This window comes from Cervus canadensis, chromosome 2 (assembly GCF_019320065.1).
Source record: "Cervus canadensis isolate Bull #8, Minnesota chromosome 2, ASM1932006v1, whole genome shotgun sequence".
Classification (NCBI taxonomy): domain Eukaryota; kingdom Metazoa; phylum Chordata; class Mammalia; order Artiodactyla; family Cervidae; genus Cervus; species Cervus canadensis.
In genome coordinates this window covers 102,653,587-102,663,064 of record NC_057387.1, presented here as the reverse complement: position 1 = coordinate 102,663,064, position 9,478 = coordinate 102,653,587, and the positions used below count along the sequence as shown (strand labels likewise).

The window sequence follows — 9,478 nt, the reverse complement described above, 5'->3', positions numbered from 1 at the left end:
GGTCACCCTCACAGTGAGGTCTTCCCTGACTAACCTACTAAAAATTACAAAGCTTCCCCAAACTAACACTCCCTCTTCCCCTACTCCTGCTTTTGCTTTTCTCTGTAGCACTGAGCATCAGCTGGCCACTTCATTTAATTCATTGACTGATAGGCATCCTAATATGGGAACTATGTAGAAACAGTATTCAAAGGTATCATTGGGTTGGAAAGTTTGGGGGAAACAATGATGAATAAAGATATAGAAAACAAATCAAATGGTGAAAAAAGGAGGAACTGTTAACACCAGAAGAAACAAAAATTGTATAAGAAAGGAAGTGTAATCACAGTTCACACTCGACACAATAGTGAAAAATACTATATGAAGTATTAAGTTTACTGGAGACTCAACCTAAAATAATAATACCACCACATGGGGCGATCAAAGAGGAGAACTGTGAAAGGCGTCATTTCAGCCATTCCTGGAGATGCCCATCCTGGTGTCTTCCTGCTCCTCTGGGGCAGACTGCTCTTTGGACTTCCACAGCTGTCTTCCTCATTGTTCAGGTGCTCAGTCATGTCCAACCCTTTGTGACCCCATAGACTGCAGCACACCAGGCCTCCATGTCCTTCACTATCTCCCAGAGTTTGTTCAAATTCATGTCCTTTGGATTTCATGTCTGTTGGATTTCCTTTTTTAACCAGGTTCCGAGTTTCCCCTCACCTCTTTAAGTTACCTTCTTATTATATCCTTTGCTGCCTTCTTGGTAGAGAGGGCATAAGAGAAAAAAAAAGGAGACCTTGTATATCTAAAAATGTCTTCATTCACTCCTCACACTTTAAAAACTGGTCATAGAATTCTCGATTCAGTAGGACTTTTCCTCAGAATTTTGGAGGCAACTCTCCCATCTTGTTGGTTTCCAGTGCCATTCTAACTCCAAATCCTTTTTTTTTTTTTTAATCCCCAAAGCATTGGGATCTCCTATTTGTTTTCAGTATCCCCAAATCTCATAATGATAAATCTTACATGGTTCTCTTTTCATTCATCTCTCAGTGGGAGGGCTACTAAAATCCAGAAAGTCATTGTCTAGAAAACTTTCTTGCATTAGTTAATAGTTTCTCCTTTCAATGTTATCTATATTTTCCTTACGGAATTTGTATTAGGCATAGAACTCCAGGATCGGTTCTCTAATTTTCCCATTTTTCCTTCCAAACTCCACCTACAAGTTTGTTTTGCTTTCTCGTTATACTTCTTAGGAGATTTTTTTGGCTTTATCTTCCAAATTTTCTATTAACACTTTAAATTTCAGTTTTTAAAAAAATTTTTTTGGTTAGTGTGCTATTTTTATTTTAATTTTTTTAATGTATTTGTTTTTAACTGGAGGAGAATTGCTTTACAATGTTGTGTTGGTGTCTGCCATACATAAAGAAAATATAGAACGCTTCTTGAATTTGCGTGTCATCCTTGCATATGGGCCAGGCTCATCTTCTCTGTATCGTTTCAGTTTTGGTATGTGCTGCTAAAGCAAACACAGCTCTCCTGCTTTTAATTTCCTGAAGTTCTTTCTTGCTCTGTAACCCACTCCCCACCCCTACTTTATAAACCATCCTGTTCTTGTTTTATGAATTAAACATCTCTGAGGTATTAGGTGGTAGCATTTTGCCTGTTTATTTGGCTAGCTGAATTATTTCTGATTCCTCCAATCTAGTTGTTCTTGCCCTCTTGCTCTTTCATTCTCCTCCCCTTTTCTTACTTTTTTTGTGCATTTGCTTATTTTTTTCTCTCTGCCTTTTGTACAAGATACTTTCACTCAATGTCTGGGAATCTTGGCTGCTCATTCTTGTTTAGAGTGAGGCACTAAGAAGCTGATTAAAGACCTGAAATGAGGGGCAGATTTGCTGACTCATGCATTTCAGTCTGGGTTGATCAGGTATGTGTAGGTGTAGAATTTTTCTCAAGGTTCTTTCTTTTTCTCCAGAGAAGAGTCACTTGGACTTCTGCTTAGAAGGAAGTGTTCTAGGGGCTGGTCTTCCTATATTTATTTACATATTTTTACTCATTCCCCTGGATTTCAACGCGGCAACTCATCTCTACCTTTGCTGCTGCTTGGTGCCCCTGAATTTGGAGGCTTTCTTGCTCCTTTTCCACAGAGTAAATCTACCATCTCTTACCGTAGTGGGGAAGCAGGGCTTCCCTGGTGGTTCAGTTGGTAAAGAATCTGCCTGCAGTGCGGGAGACTCGTGTTCAATCCCTGGGTCAGGATGATCCCCTGGAGAGGGAAATAAAAACCCACTCCAGTAGTCTTGCTTAGAGAATTCCATGGACAGAGGAGCCTGGCTGGCTACAGTCCATCAGGTCGCCAAGAGTCAGTTTCATGGTTCTCTCAATGCAGTCTAAGTTCTGTGAGGAAGAAGAGGAGAATAGACTCGGGACACTTGTGGGAGATGCTCTGGGCTGTTTCGCCGGCCCCATCTCCTCCCTTCTGTCTGATTTTGTCCCCACCTCTCCAATGGCCTTGGCAAGGGGTTGGCTCAGACATGAGCCTATGGCACAATTCTGGCCAGTGGGAACTGATGGGACACGGACCGGGAGCTTCTTAGAGTTTCTTTTCCTCTTAAAAAGGTTACAGGGACTTCCCTGGAGTCTGGTGGTTAACAACACACCTGCCACTGCAGAGGACATGGGTTCAAGCCCTGGTCCAGGAAGATTCCATGCCATGGGACACCTAAGCCTGTGAACCCCAACAACTGAAGCCCACATACCTAGAGCCTGTGCTCTGCAACAAGAGAGGCCACTGCAATGAGAGGCCCACGCATCACACGGAAGAGTAGCCCTTGTTTACTGTAACTAGAGAAAGCCCATGCACAGCCAAACTTATATAAAAATAAATACATTTTAAAACTTAAAGAAAAAAAAAAGAGGGTTCCAAGACAGCCATTTTATCCTCTGCATCTGAAGATTGCCACATGGGCATGTGATGCTTATAACTGTTTCCTTCTCTTTTCAACCATGAGAAGAAGGCCAAAGAAACCTCAGACATGATCTGATGCCCTAAGGTCTTTGCACCACTGGATTAACCATCCTTAAAGCTAGCCTAACCTAAAGACTCCTCAAAAAGTGGAGTAAAAAAGCCCACAATATTTTAAGTCCCCAAATGGTGTCTGAGACCATCAGAATCAGCATTACCTGAGATCTTACTAGAAATGCAGAATCTTGAGCCTCGCCCTTGACTTATTAATTCAGAAGTGAAAGTGAAGTCGCTCAGTCATGTCCAACGCTGTGCAACCCCATGGACTGTCCATGGGATTTTCCAGGCAAAAATACTGGAGTGGGTTGCCGTTTCCTTCTCCAGGGGATCTTCCCAACCAGAAATCAAACCTGGGTCTCCCACACTGCAGGCAGACTTTTTACCATCTGAGCCACTAGGGAAGCCCTTTATTGAATCAGAATCTACATTTTAAAAGAATCCTCAAGGGACTGACAGGCTCGTTAAAGTTTGTGAAGCACTACTTTAAACTGTATTTAGCTATTTCTCTTCTTAATTGCAGATTTCCCAGGTGACAGTAGTGGTAAAGACCCTGCCTACCAATGCAGGAGATGTAAGAGACGCAGGTTCAATTCTTGGGTCTGGAAGATCCCCTGGAGAGGGGACTGGCTACCCACTCCGGTATTCTTGCCTGGGGAATTCCATGGACAGAGGAGCCTGGCAGGTTGCAAAAAGTTGGACATGACTGAGCGACTAAACACAGCACACAGCAACCTTAAAGTGGGAACTCACCCTGGAGTATCCAGTTGGGTCTAATATATCAAATGAACTCTTAAAAGTATAAAAAGGGGAAGGCAGGTGAGATGAGGCAGAAGAGGAGGTCTGAGAGATTCTAAGGGTGAGACGAGCTGGACCTGATGGTGCGGGCTTGAAGATGGAGGAAAGGGTCACTAGCCAAGATATGCAGAGAGCCTCTAGGTGAGAAAGATCCCACACTGACAGTTAAAGAGAAAACAGGAGGGACCTCAGTTCTACAGTTGCATAAAACTTGAATTCTGCCAACAATCTGGGGTATGGATTCATTCTCAACGCTTCCACAAGGGAACCTGGTCCTGTCAACACTTTGATTTTGGTCTTGTGTGACTGTAGGCAGAGAACCAGCTGAGCCACACTATGCTCAGAATTTTTACTTCCAGAACCTGTAAGACAATACATTTTTGTGTGGTTAAGCTGCGAAGTTTGTGGCAATTTGTTATATCAGCACAGTCAGGGTAGATAGTTCTGTGAGAGCTTAAATTTACGTCTCATTGGCAGCATCCCACTTCAAAGATACATTTTTCTGTCCTAAGGCCAGCTTCAGGACCTCCTCTGATATCACGGAGACTCCTTTGTCACAAAGGAGATCAGAAATGTGAGGAAGTTAATAGCCCTAGAGAAAACTCAACCAGCAGATGGAGGGGGGGGCTGTAGATTATTGGTTTAGTCTTGATCTTCTTAATTCTGGGTGGTATTTGTACACTTCTCAGTGGTCCTGCTAGAACCAAGACCCCATTATCTACAGCAGTGATGCTGAAACCTGGCCTCTGTACACCGGCACCAAATTGAATCTCAGAGAAAGAGTTTTGGGTAAAGTAGAAAAGAATAGCTTCATGGCTTTGTCAGGCAAAAGTGGCCTTAGTGGGGCAGTGCCCTCAAAGCTGTGCGTCCCAACCTGGACAGCGGAGGCAGAAGCTTTATCACAACGGCTCAAGAGGGAGGGCGTGATCAGCTTGTGGACATTCTTCTGGTTGGTTGGTTAGTGGTGTGGTAACTGGGAGTTAGCATTTTCAACATTCTGGTTCCCGCTGGTCTAGGGTCTGCGTGCTTGTGGGCTGCATACAGTTAACTTCTTCCACCCGGTGGGGGATTCAGTATCTGCAAAACAGCTCAAAGATATTATTATGTATATCCCTTGAGGGGGCACCAGGACCCTGTCCCATGGCTGCATTATTGTTTTTTCTTTAATTGCATTAAGTATGCAGATCAATTTTTTTTTAAGTTGGAGTATAATTGCACTATTGTTTCTCAATTCTTCCTCCCTTTTCTCTGCATCCCCTCCCTTCCCTGATTAGCAACCATTTGAACCTGTCCTCTGGAACTCAGGGAAGGTCGTGGAGGCTGAATGAAGCCTATTTCCTCCAAACAAGAAACAGAACACAGAGAGACTTTTGTGCCCAGGAGCCCCACAGGGTCCTACTTGGTGTCAGCAGCAGCTTCCATAATACATCATTAGACTGGCTTTTCTTTCTTTCCTGTCTCATTCTCAGTTCCTCACACTTGCTTCCGACAATCTCCTCCCAAAGACCTCCCTGCTCCCAAGTCCCTTTCTCAGTCTCTGCTTGAGATTGGCAGTGTAAAAGTAATAAAAGGAAACCTAAGTAAAATGGAGTCAGAAGACACAAAGGTGGAGCTCTTCTGCATGTTCCATTCTACATCAGGATAGACCCCAACAGGTAGAGAAGGTACCTTGCTTCTCCAACATGAAGTGACGCTACTTCATTATATTGCCAGCAGGAGTGAATTCGTGCAACGGCAACAATGGGACACCCAGCCCCCACGGGCCAGGACTTAAACCCAGCCAGAACCCACTGTTTTTATTTATTTAATTTTTTAAAAAATGTTGGCTGTGCTGGGTCTTTGTTGCTGCGTGGGCTTTCTCTAGTTGTGGCGAGCGGGGGCTGCTCTTTGTTGTGGCAGGGGTTTCTTGTGGTGGCGGGGCCCCTCTTGTGAGCACAGGCGCTGGGCGTGCAGGCTTCAGTCTCTGCAGCATGCAGGCTCAGTAGCCGTGGCGCATGCGCTTAGTTGCTCCTCAGCATGTAGGATCTTCCTGAACCAGGGATCGAACCCATGTCTCCTGCATTGGCAGGTGGATTCTTTACCACTGAGCCACCAGGGAAGCGCCCCACTGTCTTTTAATTGAGATCACAAACCTGGTCTCAGGACTTAATAAAGCTCAAGTTCTTGATGTCTCATTACAGAAAGAATTCATCAAGAGACAAAAGTAATAGGTAAATAGTGGATCTATTTAGAGAGAAACACACTCTACAGAGTCTAGGCCATTTTGGAAGGTGAGAGGCCCCCAAATATGGGGTTTAGCTTTTATGGGCTGGGTAATTTCATAGCTAATGAGTGGGAGGATTATTCCAACTATTTCTGGAAAGGGGTAGGGATTTCTAGTAATAGGGCCATTGCCCACTTTTGGGGGTTTTATAGTTAGCTCTGAACTGTCACATTGCTGGTGGGTGTATCATTTATCATACTAATGCATTATATTTTCATGCTAATGTATTATAATGAGGCTCAAGTTCCATTTGGAAGTCAAATCTTCTGCCATCTTAGACCTAGTCGGTTCAAACCAGTTTATATAATGTCTGACAGCTTTTTCCTAATGGCAGAAAGCAAGAGGAACTAAAGAGCCTGTTGATGAAACTGAAAGAGAAGAGTGAAAAATCTGGCTCAAAGCTCAACATTCAAAACACTAAGATCATGGCATCCAGTCCCATCATTTCATGAAAATAGATGGGGAAACAATGGAAACAGTGACAGACTTTATTTTGGGGGTCTCCAAAATCACTGCAGATGGTGACTGCAGCCATGAAATTAAAAGATACTTGCTCCTTGGAATAAAAGCTATGACCAACCTAGACAGCATATTAAAAAGCAGAGATATTACTTTGCCGACAAAGGTCCATCTAGTCAAAGGTATGGTTTTTCCAGTAGTCATGTGTGGATGTGAGAGTTGGACTATAGAGAAAGCTGAGTGCCAAAGAATTGATGCTTTTGAACAGTGGTGTTGGAGAAGACTCTTGAGAGTCCCTTGGACTGCAAAGAGATCCAACCAGTCCATCCTAAAGGAAATTAGTCCTGAATATTCATTGGAAGGACTGATGCTGAAGCTGAAGCCCCAATACTTCGGCCACCTGATGTGAAGAACTGACTCGTTTGAAAAGGCCCTGATGCAGGGAAAGATTGAAGGCAGAAGAAAGAGAGGACAACAGAGGATGAGATGGTTGAATGGCATCATTGACTCAATGGATATGAGTTTGAGCAAGCTCTGGGAGTTGGTGATGGACAAGGAAGTCTGGCATGTTGCAGTCCATGGGGTCGCAAAGAGTTGGACACAACTGAGCGACTGAACTGACTGACAGCTATGTCATTCTTTTAAAGGTTTGCCCTGTCCCCTTCCCTCCTATTTCAGCAGAAATATAGATTTTTTCTTTGTCTGGCAACAACTCAGCCAATAAGAGACTGGCATGACTAAGCCATTGAAAAGCCACTATATTTCAAGCTCCCAGTTTCCTCCAGTGGATTTTTTGTTTATAGTGGAAGTGAAAGTCACTTAGTCATGTCCGAGTCTTTGCAACCCCATGGCCCATACAGTCCATGGAATTCTCCTGGCCAGAATACTGGAGTGGGTAGCCTTTCCATTCTCCAGGGGATCTTCCCCACCCAGGGATTGAACCTAGGTCTCCAACATTGCAGGCAGATTTTTTACTAGCTGAGCCACAAGGTTTTGTTTATAGGGGCCCCTCCCAACGCCCCTTTCCCTATAAAGTTTCCTCTCCTTTGTTTTACCAGGACTTGCATGTGGTTCTCCAAATACTTGCTTGTCCCAAACTGCAATTCATTGCTGCTCCTGAAGAAACCTGTTTTTCAGATGAAACAACTGGCTGTTTCACTATTTTAGGTTAATATGGGCAACCAATAAAGTCTGCTCCATGAGCTCATCTTGCTTAGAATCAAAAGATAATTTATTAGATTATTTCAGTGTCTCACACTGGAGCCAGGCCTCAAGGAAAACAAATCAGGAACGCCATACCACTAAGTTCTTCTCTGTCCCTTGTTCCTTCTCTTTTAATAGCATTACCTTTTGAGAGAAAGACTGAATCTATCCTCAGCACCACAGAGAAAAATTCCAAAGAAGGATTGTAATCAAGGACCCTTGGGTCAGTGTTCATCTTGGGTCAGAATTACAGTCTCGGATCAAACCATTATGGATGGGTGGTAGTGTCAAGGACTCCAGGCATGGCCAGTGGGGACCACTATTGTATTGCAGGGCAGTCCCAGAAATAGTGAAATCATTGACAGCTGGGGAACCTTCCCACTGGTTATCTAAAACCACTAGCCAATCCCAATTCTCTTCCTCTTTAATGATTCTTTCTCAGTTTACTTCACGTGTTCTTCCTGTGCCCAACTTATAAATGCTGGTATTCCCAAGAGTTTCATCTGTATTCTTTTCCTCTTATTTTTACTCATTTCCAAAGTCATCTAATTCATTAGTCATCTAATTCCATCTAATGTCCAGAAGACATTATGGTCTTCTCCCCAACATTTAATTAACTCCAAAAATTTAATCTAATGCAGTCATGGTCGTCCCATTCCCCATGGCAAAAATCTGTTTGGGTTGAACAGACCTAAATCATATTAGATCAATGTAATTCAAGGAAATGCTTGCTTAGGACTTTTGGAAGGCAGCTTTGCTCACCACTATGCCACCAATGCTGCTTTGGACTGCTGGGAAAGAGAAATCAGTTTTACTGTTGTTTGTTGAATGGCGAAAGGAAGCATGCAGCCTCAGCTGTCCGTGGCCATCATTCTGTATTTTGAGTGGAGCCAGTTTTGGTATGAAGTCAGTGGTGGGGACAGCAGAGCAGTGAGATAAAAGCTTCTCAGGTCCTTGATGACATTGCTGAACCAGAGCTTCTGCCACTCTGCTCTCCTATTGGGTTTCCCGCATTGTGAGATGGTATATTTCCACATTGGGTAAGCCAGTTTGATTCAGATGTTTGCTAATGGAGCTGAAATTAAAATTCTACTTGATTCACACTGTTTTTTCTTTTTAAAAGTTTATTTTTTATTGACATAAAGTTGAATGATAATGTTGTGTAATTACTGCTGTACAGTGAAATGACTATAGGCATGTATTCTGTATAGCAAAGTATACGTAGATAGACATTCTTTTTTGTATCCTTTTCCATTACGGTTTACCATTGGATATTAAATATAGTTCCCCATGCTACACGATAGGACCTTGTTGTTGATCCATCCTCTATATACCAGTTTGCATCCACTAATCTCAAAGCCCCGATCCAACCCTCTCCCACCCTTCTCTCCCTTGGCAACCACTGGCTTATGTCCCTCATTCTGTTTCTGCTTTGTAGGTAGGTTCCTTTGTGTCATATTTTAGATTCCGCATGTAAGTAACACCATATGATATTTTTCTTTTTCTTTCTGACTTACTTCACTTAATATGATAAACTCTAGTTGTATCTATGTTGCTGCAAATGGCATTATTTCATCCTTTTTTATGGCTGGGTAGTAGTCCAATGTCTATATACACCATATCTTTATCCATTCATCTGTTGAAGAACATTTAGGTTGCTTATTATAGGTTTTGACTATTAGAAATAGTGCTGCTATGAACACTGGGGTTGCATGTATCTTTTTGAGTCAGAGTTTTCTTCAGATATATGT

At 42.9% G+C, this 9,478-nt stretch overlaps 1 non-coding gene across 1 annotated transcript; it reads right to left on the bottom strand.

The window, feature by feature from the left end:
- Nucleotides 1–1,406: 1,406 nt before the first annotated feature.
- LOC122437468 lies at nt 1,407–1,514 on the bottom strand. The gene has a single exon (XR_006268292.1). It is a non-coding gene; the product is annotated as a U6 spliceosomal RNA (small nuclear RNA).
- Nucleotides 1,515–9,478: the final 7,964 nt, after the last annotated feature.